Genomic DNA, 15,965 nt, shown 5'->3' with positions numbered 1-15,965 from the left:
TTATCCACACATAAGACCTTTATCAGAAACTTGCTGCAAAGACTTTTTCCCCTAGTTTCCTGCTTTTCTCTGAATTTTCGCTGTACTGATTGTAAATCTTATGTTATGAAAATTATCCATTTTACCTACTATGAAATTTTCTTATCTCTTACTGGGTCATGAACTCTTCCCCTATCTGTAGACCTGACAATGTAATTTCTTCAATGTTCCACTAATTTGCTTAGTATCTCACACCTTATGTACCCATCTGGAGGTTACCTTGGCATATAATGAGATGTCAGTTTATGCCTAGTTTCCGCCAGACTACTTTCCAATTTTCCAGTTTTTATCAAATAGTGAGCTCTTGACTTAATAGTTGGGTATCAATTGACCTTTTCTTCCTCCAGATGAATTTTATTACTTTTTTTGGCTTTACAAAATAATTCTTTGGTAATCTGATTGGTAAGGCATTATTCAATTAAATTATTATTATTATTAATATTATTATTCAATTATTCAAGTAAATTAATTTAGATAGCATTGTGATTTTTATTATTTTGGTTCAACCTACCCATGAGAAATTAATATTTCTCCAATTATTTAGATCCAGTTTTATTTGTGTGAAGTGAAAAATGCTTTATAATTGTGTTCAAATAGTTCCTGTGTATGTCTTAGCAGGTAGATTCAGAGTAGTATGAAAGGATGGTGGGGATAAACTCAGGTTGTGATTTGACAAACCACGACTGATGACAGGACAAGGGGGTCTGGGTTCAAGGGGAGCTGCTAATATGCAGTAGACCAAGTCAATGACAGGTCAAGGTTGTAAAGGTAGAAAAAAGAGACCAGAACAGAGGAGATGGAAGTGAGAAAAGACATTGGGGTTGAGAACCTGGAAATTACAATAAGGATGAAGGGTAGTTTGAGGAGGAGTGAAAGAGATTTTGGAGCATGGACGCAGAGTAATTTTGGGTAAGTGGTTAGATCAAGGGTATGGTCGCCATCCCAGTGTGTCCCTAAGGTGCAGTGAATGCAGAAATAATGGGAGTTTAGGAGGCTGACTGACTGGAAAGTCAGGTGTTTGAGAGGACACTAACCTTATGTTGAAATCCCTAAGAATGTGGGCGGGGCCGGGGTTAGGGAAAAAAGGAACTTCTCGAGAATGAGAGAACATGAAGTCAGCAAATGACAACATGGAGTTGGTTGAACTGGGAGATAAAGACAGATAGAAAAGAAGAGGTCAGTGACGGCAACGAGGAGTGAAGAGTGCGCCTATTCTGTTTTCTGGCCGGGTGCTCCAAGAGTATAAAAGGATCTCCCTCAGTATCTCACCAGGAAAATCTCATCATAAAACAGCATCATCTGCTCGCAGTGCAAAGCATCCTAACAGTGCTTAGCGGAGTGACATGAGCTCAGTGGGTGCTGAATAAACATCTGCTAATTGATCTGACCTAAAGTTGACGTTTTACCCGGTTACTTCTATTTGTCCTGTTTCCATCTTGAATTATACTCACTGTAACCAAGCTTTTTTTGTTTTGCTTTTAGAGAGGCAGCATGGCATCACAGACACAGTCCAGGACTCAGAACTAGAAAGCGGTAGGTTCAAATGCCATCTCAGACACTTGCTACTAGCTAGCTGGGTGAACCCTGGAAAGCCTTAAGCCTCTCTGGGCCTCAGTTTCCTTATCAGTAAAACAAGGACTCAGTGACCTCTCTCTGAAGTCTTTTCTAGCTCTAAATCTATGACCCCTATTACCATATGTCAGTGAAGTACCTCTTATGAATGTCTATTGTTGTTTGGGGTCTGGTTTTTTTTTTGGCCTGACCTAAAACAACCTGAAGAAAATATCTGATTAACTGCCTTGATTAGCACAAACACAAGCTTCTAATAATATTTAAATTGATGCCTTCCTCCTCAAAAGCTAAAGAAATACAGTGAGAAATAGCTCAAATATTTCACTGCAGTGTGATTCTGGATACTTAGCCTGCCTTTGTATGAAAATTTACATCAAATGATGCATGAATGTTGATGGTTGCTCTTGGGGGAAAACCATATTTTATCCTATAGTTAATATAACTCCCTCTATTTCATTTTGGTATTTCATCCTCTCAAACTTGAAATTAACACAGAAATTTTTGGATCAGGTAAATGATGCATTGCTAGGTTTCTTTTTTCCTATTCACAAGTTCAGTGCCCAAGACCAACAAATTTATTTTTATTAGGGCGGACTGTGAGAATTCAAGAAATCAAGGTCACAGAAAATAAAGGGCCAAAGGTATAGATCACAATCAAATGTGGAGTCTATTCTGCAAAATGTGTTTTAACTTGCAGGCTAAACATGACTCTAGTCGAAATTATATGCTTATTGTCCAAGGAGCATTTCCAACTTAATTCAATGGGCTTTTCCCCCCTCATTTTTTGTCTGTCCTTAAGAACAAAAGTGTATGATAAATACAGTACTAAAAAAAAAAATCAAGACAAAGACAATAGAATACTACCAAACTCCTCAAGGCATGGATATGGACAAGCTTCTGTGAACATTTTAGACCATAAAGTAAAATTATACAAAGAAGGGGGTAGCTGCATTCCAGAGTCAGAGTCATTTACATTCAGCATGGGTTGGTTGCTTCATTCTCATGCAAAACATGCTAATTACATGTTACCATGGAGAGAATCAGGCTCTTACAGTTCAGAAAGAAGAAAGAGAAAGCAAGCTTCAGAAAGCAGCAAAACGACCCAGCAAAAACCTGCGAAATGGTATAACAACATCCTTTGACTTACAATTTGGAATTTTAAGGTCAATAACAGAAAATATGAAACCAATGTGAAAAAGAAAGACCTCTTAGGAAAAGAGAGATTCGAAAAAATGCTCCAGATTTTAAACATTTCGTAGTAGATACAAGAGGGAACAAAAATTACAGATGCTTTTTTCTCCCTCTCCACATTTTAAACATCTTTTGATAAACTCTCATTAAAAAAAATTGTTTTAATAAAGAAGAAGCATATACCTACCATCCATCATTTCTAATAAATGACATTCCCTTATATTTATTAACACAATCACTAGTACCAAGGTCAATCTAGAAAATTAGTGGGATTTGGGTATAGATCCTTTTCTCTAATAGATAATAGATACTTTCTAATAGATACTAATAGATACTTTCACAAACTCATTGTGCCTCAGTTTGCTCACCTGTAAAATAAAGTAATTCTGGTTATTTCCTCTCATTTGGAGTGTTGTAAAGCAAATGTTTCCGAATAATTTTCTAAGTCTTTGAAAATGAGATCCATGTTTCTGAGGTGCAATTAGGCACTGTATAAAGTTCATTTGAATGAGAATAACACCACCGACTAAACATTATTTAGAAGCTACTTAACATTTTCTATTTTGACACTTTACCATAATCAATTAAACCCAAGAAATCTTGGTGAATAAGACTAGCATAATTATTTCCACCCAATGTAAACAAAATTTACTTAAGTAATATAGAAAACTAATTGCTGGGAAAAGTTTTTAGGATCTAGTCCCTATGCCCTTATGTTCTTATATTATCAATGACAAATTATGCACAAATAGATAGATAACATAGTAAAAGGTATCATTAAAAAGATGCCTGTATGGAAAAGGAGATGGGCTAGTCATGTAGTCAGAATGATGGTGACAGATGTACAGCCCGTGTGCTGCAATACTAGTTCTATAATGTAAAAAAATATAAATAAAACAAACCAACAAAAACCTGGAGAAAGTGTCTCTGCACACTCAGGAGGCCTACTTTTGGAGGATTTATGGGAGGACAGGGACAAGATATAAAGAGGTTTAAAAAGTGAAGGTGAGTTTTAATCTGAAGATTGAGGCCAGGTTGTAACTGACCCGAGAAGAATTTACATCTGATTCTCAGTGCAGGAGGAAACTATTGGAGTCTACTGAGGGACACTGACATAGTCAGGCTTGCATTTCAGGGAAATTATGTTAGCAAGCTGGGTGGTAGATGAACTGGGACGGGGAGAAACTTGAACCAGCAATAAGAATTATCATTATTCTCAAGTGTAATCCAAAGACCCTGTGGACACTCAGGGAGTCCAAGAGTCAAAACTATTTTCGTAATGATACTAAGATGTTTTAGTTCCTAATATGGTAAATATCAATAGAGATAACCCACATAAAAGTTATTTTGGGGGGAGGGTGCTCTCCAATAATTTTTAACAGTGCAAAGAGGTCCTGAGACCACAAAACTTGAGAACTGCTGAATTAGGAGGTGAATGCAATAGAGAAACACTATGAGGGGCAGGTAGGTGGTGTAGTGAGTAGAGCACCTGCCCTGGAGTCAGGAGGACCTGAGTTCAAATTCAACCTCAGACACATGACATATTTACTAGCTGTGTGACCTTGGGCAAGTCACTTAACCCCAACTGCCCAGTCTTCCTCTCCCCCCCCCACCAAAAAAAAAATTAAAAAAAAAATAGTGATGGAGAAACACTATGAGAATCATTTCTAGTAAGCCTTCTTTTATTAATTCCACAACCTTGAATGACCCGGGGAAGGAGGCAGCTAGAGAGGTTATTTAAACTCTAGGAGTCTCCATTTCCTTCTCTGTAAAATGAGAATACTACTCTTAATTCTACTTTACAAGGTTGTGGTGAGGAAAGCAATTCGTAAACTACAAAATGCCATATAAACATAAGCTACTATTATCATCTTTTTTCCTCTCAATAATCATTAATAACAATATATTTAAGCAGATTAAGTACTCATAAAACCACCTATATCAGTTTCTCTTGTCAAGAAATTAACACGGAGGGAGAATATTTGGTTCTATCATACAGAAAATGGCCATGAATAAATGTCGTAGCATAGAATTACAGCTGAAAAGGAATTTAAAGATTATCTAAACACAGGATCAAAGGACAACAAATTTAGCATTGGAAGGGACCTTGGAGTCCAATCCTGTCATTTTATAGATGATGAAAATGGGACCCAGAAATATTAAGTGATTTGTCCAAGGGCACAGAGATATATGCAGCAGAGCTACGATTTAATCCCACATCCTCTGACATTAGTTAGAAGAATAGCTAACATTTACATAGCTTTTAAGATTAGCAAAGTGCTATAATAAAAATAAATAAGTTAGCATTTATACAGTGCTTACTATGTGTCAGACACTGGGCTATTTTATAAATATTATCTCATTTGCTTCTCTCCTCACAATAACCCTGGTAAACGGAGGCAGAAAGAAGTTAAATGATTTGCCCAAAATATGTCTGAGGTCAGATCAGACACTTGGTAGCTGTGTGACTGTGGGTAAGTCATTTAACCCTGTTTGCCTCAGTTTTCTCATCTGTAAAATGAGCTAGAGAAGGAAATGGAAAACTACTCCAGTATCTTTGCCAAGAAAACCCCAAATAGGGTCATGAAGTCAGACACAACTGAACAACGTCTGACTCCAGCTAAGTCCCACACTATTCGCTGCATCTACCACCGAACTTCCTCTAGCACTTTGTACTACATCCCACAATAGGACCATAAGAAAATTTAGAAATTTTCTGCAAAGATATTTTTCCCCAAGACCCACTACATTCAATATGTGTGTATGTATATATAAATTCAATTTAGATATGTAGAATTACTTAGAATTTAGAGAAAATCTTTTTACAAATCATGTTTCCCTTGAAAGTAAATATAAAATCGTTATAAATAGAAAAGCATAAGCAGCAGACATTTCTAAAATGATTTATCACATTAATGAAATAACCCTCCTGAAAAAAAGCCACAACCAGATAAAGTAATTAGCTTTTCAACATTCAATTATTATCAAGCACCTATTGAAATGCAAATGTAAGGCACTCCAATAGACAGTTCCTTGGGGGAGAAGAAATGCAAAACTGGACAAAAAAAAAAATTCTAATCCCTTAAGGTGCTTATAACAAGGTAGGCAACATTTGGTAAGCATACAAAAAATTACAATAAAAAGCAAAATCTGATGTGTGTCACAAAATGCAAAGGCAAATTACTACGAGATGGAGAGGAGGGAGATCGTGGGATCACAGATTTAGAGGTGAAAGAGACCCTAGAAGCTGCTAAATCAGACCCCTATATTTTACAGATAAGAAATCTGAGGCCTAGAGTGACAGAGCTGGTAAGCATCTCAGGAGATGTAAGAGATTATGTCCATTTGCTGGGGGGGGGGGGGGGGGGGGGGGAGGGGGAAGGGAAATCTCACAGTGTATTTAAATTTTTGAGGAAATCAGCTTTTATTGAAGTATACATAAATGACTTTCAAAAAATCTGCTGTTAAATAATTTTATGTGAAGATAATCCTATTTTCTGCCTCTGAATTCCACTTTAAAAAACAGATTTAGATGTGACTGAAAAAAAAATTGGTTATAATAAAATCATACATTTGAAGGAAAACATTATTTATAGTGCTGTTTTAACAATGCTATACTGGACTCAAGTTAAATTATCATATATTACCAGAACTTTTAATGACAATAGGACCATAAATTTAGGTATGGAAGGTCCCCAAGAGGCCATCAAAACCAATCCCTACATTTTTCAAGTGAGGAAAATGATACCTATAAAGGTTCACACAGCTAGTAATTACCTTAAGTGGAATTTGAATTCAGACCTGCCAGACTCCAAAGTCAAAGACTCAATCAATTATACCATTTTATCTCTCAGATTATTTGCTTCAAAAATTGCTAGTGACATGGTAAACAGAAATTTGGCAGTCTTTTTTTTTTTTTTAAATACAAGCCTAAAAACAACTTTATACTCAAGGCAATTTTTTTTCCTCTGGGGGGAGCTGGAGAGAACCTATTCCATTGCCTGACCTGACTTAACATTGTTTAAGCTTTATAACACCCTAAACTATAAACAATATTCTAATATTCTTGGATGACAGGCACCAACAGTACACAAAACTGAAGACTGAAATGTACAAATAGAATTATTAACTAATAAAGCTGGGCCTTCTGGATGTGGCCTGCATACAGTAAGAGTCTAATAAATGGCTGCTATGTTAGACTGGTGGGCAACATTCTGATACCACAAGTGATGGATGGCAAAGCTCATTCTGTAATTCCATCCCATTCCAAAGCCCTTAGTATCATTCTAGGTGCTTAATAGGTACTTGTATATTCAATGACAAGTTTCATATTAAAAGAAAGCGATTCACATTCTCTGCATTCAGTTTTCTTACGAAACTGGACCTCAGAATATTCTACTTCTAACTGGAATAAACCATAAAATCAATCAGGATGTGCCAACATGTACCTACTTAAACTCACAACCACCTTAACTGAATGAAGTGTTACCCAGGAAGAAAACAAGTGTCAGATTATAAAAACATCTGGAGAGATTTAGCTTCAATTCCTGTAAGAGAACAACAAAGAACACTGGGATACCTTTCCATGGGAGATTAGCATGCACACAGTCCTTCCTTGATCTTAATTTTTTTTTAAATAATGATTTTTTTGTTATTATTTAGAACTGGGCAAACTTCTACTAACATAAGCACTTTCAGACAAAAAGAAGAAAAAATGATAATTACATACGGAACCCCCAGCTCCATTACATACAGCCTGCATTTCTTTTCAAAATTATATAAAAAATTCAATACATTACTGTCAATGCTGTTCTGCATATCTGTCTCCTTTTGAACCTCTATTCTCTTCCGTACATTTTTTAACAAACGCCGCAATGACCCTGTTTTGTCTTCGCCCTTCTATCATTGCTACACCATTCCAAATCCTTCATCCATAAACTAAAACAACCCCAAAAGCTTTGTTATAAACAAGTATAATTGAGAAAAATGGATCCACACATTAGCCTTGTCAAAAAATAAAAGTCTGACTTCATTTATACCCATCTTTGTCAAGTGGTGGGGCCATGGGATGCTTCATTATTAATTCTCTGGAGTTGTGGTTGGTCATTGCAATGATCAGAGTTAAGTCTTTAAGATTTGGTTTTCTTTATAATGTAGTTAGTGTATAACTTGTTCTCCTGGTTCTATTTATTTTACTCTGCATCAGTTCCTACAAATCTTCCCAAGTTTTTCTGAATCCATCCCTTGTGTCATTTCTTACAGCACAAAAAACATTTGATTATATTCACATACCATAATTCATTCAAGCCGTTCCCCAATTGCTGTCTAGTGGTCTTTAAAAATAAGTTAGGTCCTCAACCTTTTGGACTATTTAGGCATTCTTCTGTATGAATATGAGACAGTGGACCAGGTCAACACTTTTGAGAATTAATGCCACAACATACTTTAAAAAAATATATTTGACGCCATTAGTTTTTATAGTCATTTCTGGATATATCAATTCAAATCCTACCCTAAGTTTTCTTTATGATGAAGAAAAAAAAAGCAAAACCAAATGACACAGTTACACAGTGTGAAAGTATACGTGATATTCCATCACAGCAGGGTCCTATCCCCACCCTCATCAAAGAGGGGAGGGGCATTTCATCATCTGCTCTCTAGGGGCAAGACTGTTCATTTAACATGCTTTACTGTACCATCCTAGTAGAAACAAGTAGATCTCCCACTCAACTATCGAGGGGTGGGGATAAGAAGACAGACATGCTTAGATCATTCTCATGTTAATCTAAAACAATATGAAATATGTATAACAGGTATTCAGAAAAATAATTATGATGTGGAAAAAATATTAGCTTGTTTTTAACAGGGAAACTTGTACAGGGCTTTCGATAATCCCGAGTTGCTTTCTCCACAAATCTGGTTATTTTCCAATATGTTCTTTGTGATGCCTTATGGCTATAAACCAGTGGAACATTACACTCTCGAAAAATCAAACTCACAAGTGTTTAAAGGGCAGGTGAAAGATGCATAGGGTTTCATTTTTGTCTTCATATCCCCAGCACAATGATAGGCACAGAGGAGGGGCTTAATAGGTGCTTGTTGATTGATCAATGGTGAAAGCACATTATGTAGTTTGTGTACTTCTTGTACCCAAGAAGTGCTACAAAAGCTATCACAAGCTATCACTCTGGAAATGTATGACAGGAAGAGGAGGTAGGCCAGCCACAAAGCCAAAGAAACACAGTACAATAGACTATCTAAGGGTTGTGCTGGTGGCTACAAAATTTTTAAAGACATAAAGGAAGGACTCCATTGCTTTTGACAGATTTACTATGAAAAATGAACCTGATGCCATCACACAGGATGAGAAGGTGTGAATGCAAAGTGAGTTGGGAGGTACTGTACCCTTCTGTCTACTCACAAACTCTCCCCTCTTGCTCAGGACTCTCTTCACCTCTCATTTGTACTACTTCAATAGCTCCTAATTGGTCCTCTGGCCTCATGTCCCTCCCCACTCCAATTCATCACTGCTAACATGATTTTCCTAAAGGGCAGGTACGACTGTGTCATACCCTATTCATCAAACTCCAGTATCTCCCTATTACCTCTAAGATAAAACAGAAAATCCTCTAAATGGTCTCTCCTGTCACCCACCCCCTTCCTGAACTATTCATCCCTTCTCTTCAGTACCTTCCATTTGTACCCTATGGTTATTTTTATGTTTTCTTCACATTAGGATGTGAACCCATTCAGAAAAGGAACCACTGTTTTCCCCATTCTTTGTGGTTGGCATAACGCCTCTTAAAAAATGTCTGTTGCCTTACTGCTGGAGAAGAGTGCCCACTTCAATGCGGTTACTAGTTTGTTGAATTCTTGAAGTGAAGAGGGAATCTGATGGATGAGGACTTTAAATGCTAAGCTAAGAAGCTGCAACTTTATCTTTTAGGCAGCAGGAATTCCCTGAAGATTTCTGAAGAGAGAATTAGGCTGATTATAGCAATGTTTCAAGAAAATTAATCTGCTTATGGAAACACTAGTGGCAGAGAAAACAATTAGAAGTATTTAGCAGAGATAATGTCTTGGACAGTACTCTTCTCAAAGAAATGGTTTAAAAAAAAAAAGTACATTTAGTCCCCCAAATAAAGTTTTCAGGGCCTAAAGTGACCAAAGCAAAGTCTTCATGCAGACGCATTAAGAGGTATCATAATCAATCTCCCTTGAGAAATTGTTTCTCACCAGGCAAATATCCACCAAGATAGGGGCCCTGAAAGCTTGTATTTTTATTCTTTGTACTTGACAGAAACCCTCAAAGAAAAGGAAAGCAACCTACTTTTCTCTTAGGTTCAGTTTCCAATTATTTCATTATTCCCACCAAGGATTTAAACTCACAACAAACCCAAATAAGCCACTCAACACCTATAATGTCTGGAAAAACTGGACCAACATGGTGCTAGCTTTAACAATTGATTACCTTCAGGAAGTCAGAGTGCTTTGGCTTTTTTAATGTATTAAATAGAAAAAAAATGGATGAAACGTTCATTTTCCTTTGGCTCTTTTCATCTGCCTGAACTAGGATACTGAACGGTACTTGAGACTAATAAATCATTTGGAAAAACAAAAAGAAAAAGAGGTAAAACCACAGCCAAAAAAAAAAAAATCCATTCACAGCTGAGCCAAAGACCTTATGGGAGAGTTGCGCCTGTTTACAGGAGAACAAATTTTTAGGCTATGTGACTTTTAGAAGCATTATTTTGAGCTAATAAAAATGTCTGAATTTATCTGTTATAAAATGTGTCAGTATTTGTGTGCACATGACAAGGTTCTTCAAGGAAAAGCCTATCTCATCTTCTAACTCTCTGCTCCTCAAGATTCCCATCATCTCCAGGCAGTATTTCCTACTGAACTCTTCAACTACAGCCCCGGACAACAAAGCTAAATATTAGTAGTACTGGCCAACGAATGCCAGAAACAGCCACCTAACTGCCTCTTAATTTATATTACATACATGTGAAGTTACTTCCACCCTTCCCTGTGGCTTTCTTCTCCTGGAATCCCTCTGCCGTATTTTGGCCCTTAGTTTACTGGTCAATTGGATAAGTGTAGATAATATCATGTCAGTAGGATCAAACATGACTATATTTCAGCTCTGAACTTAATCTATTTCCTGTACATATAATTATAGATACAGACAAATAGATACGGACAATTCAAAACCCCTAACCTTTTTTATGTATATCTACATGTGCAAAGTTAGTGGCTCAAGGTGAGTCACTTGTGAGTACAAAGACATATATTTAGAAAAAAGGAACCATTGAAGAATGTATAGGAAAGTTCTATACCCACACTTGCCATTGTCAGACCAATACTTAAAGTGTATCTCCTTCTTCTCTTCCCTCCCTCAAATCAATCTAGGATTATGGAAGAGAGTCTAAGGCTTGGTTTAAAAAAATTAAGTTTACCTCATATATGATATCCTACACGTAAATATATGATAAGATATGATTAAAAATAATACATTGCAGATTAAATTTACTAAACTAAGTAAAGCAGAGATATCAATGGATGTTTTATAGAGTTTCCTAATTAATAAGAATTACTATTCTGACTTTTCCCCCTCTTCACAATTCATAGTTACTTTTAATTTTTATTGCTATTTTTGGTGTTGCCATTCAGTTGTTCAGTTGTGTCCCATTCCTCGTGACCTGATGGACCACCCAGAGTACACCAATGCTGTCCATGAGGTTTTCTTGGCAAAGACAATGGAATGGTTTGCCATTTCCTTCTCCAGTGTATTAAGACAAGCAGAGTTTAAGTGACTTGCCCAGAATCACACAGCTAGTAAGTGTCTGCAGCCAGAACTGAACTAAGGTCTTCCTGACTACAGGCTTAGTTCCCTATCCAATGAGCCACCTAGCTGACCTCTTAATTTATATTACATATATGTAAATTACTTCCACCCTTCCCTGTGGCTTTCTCCTCCTGGAATATCCCTCTGCCATGCCAGTCCCCAATCCTAGGGTCTCCACTCTGGGGAAGGGCCAGCTTGGGCAACTGGGTGGTACAATGGATAAAGCTCCAGGCCTGGAGTCAGGAAGAGTCATCTTCCCGAGTTCAAGTATGGCCTTAGACGTTTACTAGCTGTGTCAATCTGGACAAGTCACTTACCCCTGGTGGCCTTAGTTACTCATCTATAAAATGAGCTGGAGAAGAAAATGGCAAATCACTTTGCCAAGAAAACCATAAATGAGGTCATGAAGAATCAGACATGACTGAAACAACTGAACGGGAAGAAGATAATAACAATAACTCACAACAATAGCCAGTATTTATATAGTGCTTTAAAGTTTTCAAAGAGCTTTATAAATATGACCTCACCTCTTATTACCTCTCCATGGGAATAATAAAGACGATGATATCAAAAATTAGAGCTAACTTTTTTTTTATTACACCTACCATATGCCAGGTAGTCTGCCTGTATATTCTCCTAATTCTCTGTTTCTCAGACCCCTGGCATCTCCAGATGGTATTTCCTGCTGACTTCTTAAACGTTACAATTATTTGTAAATTTACAATTTATGATTTGCAATTTTTATCTCATTTGATCCTAACAACAACCCTAGGAGGCAGGTGCTATTATTATCCCGATGAGAAAACTTCAGGGGACAGAGGTTAAGTGACTTACCCAGGGTCACACAGCTATTATGTGCTAAGGTAGGACTGGTACTCAGATCTTCCTGCCCCCAGGTCTAACTTTCTATCCACTGAACAGCTTAGCTTCCAAGACAGCGAGCTAGGAAGAAGAAAGATCTGAGGATAGGTCCAACCTCTAACAAATGACGGCTCTGTGACCTTAAACAATTCAGCATATAAGTACTACTACCAAAAGGTATCATAAATAAATGACAATCAGGCATACTAATTCAAGAGAGGATTCTCCAATGAAGGGAAGGGAAGAAAAAAATATGGAAAAACAGAAAAAAATAGAAAAAAAATTATATAATAATTCTAAAAGAATCAGAAGTCATGTTTTGTTTTGTTTTGTTTTGTTTTTTTAAAGAGAGGGAGAAGAATGGATTTTTAAAAACAGTGACATTGTCAACAAATGAGTTCACTCAGAATAACAGGTTAAAAAAGCTATCACGGGCAGGGAGTACCAGTGGACAGAAGTTTATACTCAAGACCAGGATAACAGATGTAGGACTGGAAGGGAACACCTCACCAACTCCTTCATTTTAGAGATGAGGAGACCGAGCTCAGGAAGAAAAGTGACAGGATTTACCCAAGGTTGTCACATAAATAGTAAATACCGAAAGTGGGATTTGAACCTACGTCCTTTGACTCTGGAGGCAGAGCTCTTTCCATTATACTTCAAATAGTGGTGTCAAATTCAAACAGAAGCAAGCTGCCTACTGAGTTAGAAAGCCACAAATGAACATCATCAGTGTCACAACTGTATTTTTATTTATTTTGTTAAACATTTCTCAATTATATTTCAATCTGGTTCTGCTTGCAATCGAGAGTTTTACAGCCTGCTGACCCAAGTTTAACACTGCTGTTTTAAAAGTTTATCTTTTTATAATTTTTCTATAAAGAACTCATAGCAAATTGAAGTGTCATTAATAACCTTTTAAAAAACTTTTAAGTGTTAATTTTTGTTGTTCAGTCATTTCAGTTGTGTCCAACTCTTTGTGAGACCACTTGAGGTTTTCTTGGCAGAGATACCGAAATGGTTTGACATTTCCTTCTTCAGTTCCTTTGACAAGTGAAGAAACTGAGGCAAACAGGGTCAAGTGACTTGCCCAGGGTCTCATATAGCTAGTAAGTGTGTGAGGCCAGATTTGAACCCAGGAAGATGAGCCTTCCTGATTCCAAGCCCAGTGCCCCATCCACTCTGCCATCCAACTGCCCCATTTAAGTGTTAATAGAACATTTTCTAAAAAATGTATATAAGAAGTTTAGGACTGTGGCCAGATGCCACTAAAAACACAGTTTGTAATCCATCAAAATTTAGAGTGACCAAGAAATTTCCCCTTATAATTCTGGTCTTAAGGTCTTCAATATGAACCAACCATTACTGGTAGTGAATTGAAAGGTGGGGAGAGAACTAGATAGTATCCTGAGAACCAACAGCACTGGAGAACACAAAGTATGTTCTTTGCAGGAGGTGGTAAGGAATAAGTGGCCCTATGTTCCCAAATACATCAGAATAGCCAGATGGATTAAAATAACAATGATCACTATGACGAATAGGGCAAACCAAGCCAGAAGCATTATCCGACTTACACGTTAATACTCCTGTTTTAATCAGTCTTCTAAAATTGTCTCTTAAATGGACACATCTATCCACTGATTCACCTCAGAAGGATTAAATTCTGTTTTTCACAAAAATAAATTAACTAAAGTAATAGAGATTTGGAAACCAAAGCTCCATATGTCAGTGGTTTGGAAGGATCAAGCAAGAATAATGTGTCACTAGGTCAGATCCGGAATCTTATTTCTTGTGTGTGCTTTTAGGTAGACAATGGTTTTCTGTCCAGTTTTGACCTCAAGTTAAAAGATGTCCACCTCAAAATATCCCAGTTTCTAAGAACCCAATATCAATGCATATAACTAATCAACCTATTTCTCCTAGTTAGTTTTGTTTCTAGCCTGTTGTCACCTCTTAGGATGAAGAGGTCCTTCCTCAAATTTACCATAGAAATATTTCATTTATCCAGCATTATGATATATTCATGTGTTACATGTGAATTATCTAAAATTTCCTCCTTTAAGCACTATTTTTAAAATTATAATTTTTATGGTTATCTCATGAAGATGTATGATGTACATTCCGTTAATCGATCATAAACATTTATTGAATGCCTACTATGTGTCAAGCACTGTGCTATGGACTGGAGATACAAAGAAAGGCAAAAGGCACCCTCAAGGCACTTACATGGGGGAGACAACATACAAACAACTATGAACATAAATAATATATACAGTAGGGAAATTACTAACAGTTAAGTTTTTTTCTTTCTTTTTCTGAAAGCCCCTGAAACTACTCTTCTTCCTCACACTTAGTCTCCTTAAAAGAAGTTACTAGCTAGGAACTTCTTCGACCACAAGAGAAAACCACGAGTGATTTTTTTCAGACAAAGCCTTCTATTTTTATATGGATTTCATACTGGCAACATGGTTATGTGAGACCTAGAAAGAGGCACCTGAACCCACACATGTAATAAAGACCCTATACAGTGACTAGAGGTCAGAGGATGTAAAAGTATGGAAGGATCTATGCAAAGGGTTATTTGTTTTAAAGGGTGGTTTCATAGAGGAAACATCTAGATTCTGACTTAAGAGCAAAGGTGATACTTGCACAACTTTGGCTTATGTAAAATTTAAAAGTTTTTTCATAAATATAAATAATGTACTAAAAATCAAAATAGAAACAGGTTAACTAGAGGAAAAAAATCTTTGTAACATATTTCTCTGATAAAGGCCATATTTCTAACATATATAAGGAATAGATTCAAATTTGTAAGACTAAGAGCCATTTCCTAAGAGACAAATGAGTAAAGGATATGAATGGGCAGTTTCCAAAAGAAGCAATCCATGCTATCAACAATCATACGAAGAAAAATGCTCTCTAAATCACTAATAATAAGAGAAATGTAAATTAAAGCCACTTTGAGGTTCCGCCTCACAACCATAAGACTGGCAAAGATGATAAATGCTGGAGGGACTATGGGAAAAAAAAGGACATCAGAGTACTGTTTATGCAAGTGTGAATTAGTCTAGCCATTCTGGAAAGTAATCTGGAACTATAGCCAGAAACTACCAAACCGTGTATATCCTTTGACCCAGCTGTACTACTAGGTCGTATACACCAAAGACATTTTAAAAAAAAAAAGAGGGGGGAAAAAAGGGATCTCTATATGCAAATATATTTACAGCAGGACTGGTTGTGGTAGCTAGAAATGGATAGAAGGGGATGTCCTCCTGTTGGGGAATGGCTAAACAAATAGAGTATATAAATGTAAAGGGTACAGTGAGGTGGTGCAGTGGATAGAGCACTGGGCCTGGAGTCAAGAAGACTCATCTTCTCGAGTTCAAATCTGGCCTCAAACACTTACCAGATGTGTGACCCTAAGAAAGTCACTTAACCTTGTTTGCCTAGGTTT

General features: G+C 36.8%; 1 protein-coding gene across 6 annotated transcripts in view; it reads right to left on the bottom strand.

Annotated features, from left to right (window-relative positions):
• Positions 1–15,965, bottom strand: part of SHROOM2 (shroom family member 2) — a 245,925-nt gene that overhangs the window by 25,065 nt on the left and 204,895 nt on the right. The window contains exon 1 of one of the 6 annotated variants that reach the window (XM_036747868.1): positions 2,664–2,718. The exons of the other annotated variants lie outside the window; for them this stretch is intronic. The gene's annotated coding sequence lies outside the window, so the exon portion shown is untranslated. Of the gene's footprint in view, positions 1–2,663; positions 2,719–15,965 lie in introns of those variants that run through there. 6 annotated transcript variants of the gene reach the window in all.

Source organism: Trichosurus vulpecula, chromosome 2, assembly GCF_011100635.1.
Source record: "Trichosurus vulpecula isolate mTriVul1 chromosome 2, mTriVul1.pri, whole genome shotgun sequence".
Taxonomy (NCBI): domain Eukaryota; kingdom Metazoa; phylum Chordata; class Mammalia; order Diprotodontia; family Phalangeridae; genus Trichosurus; species Trichosurus vulpecula.
Note: the sequence above shows the minus strand (reverse complement) of the source record. Positions and strands in the feature narration are given on the sequence as shown.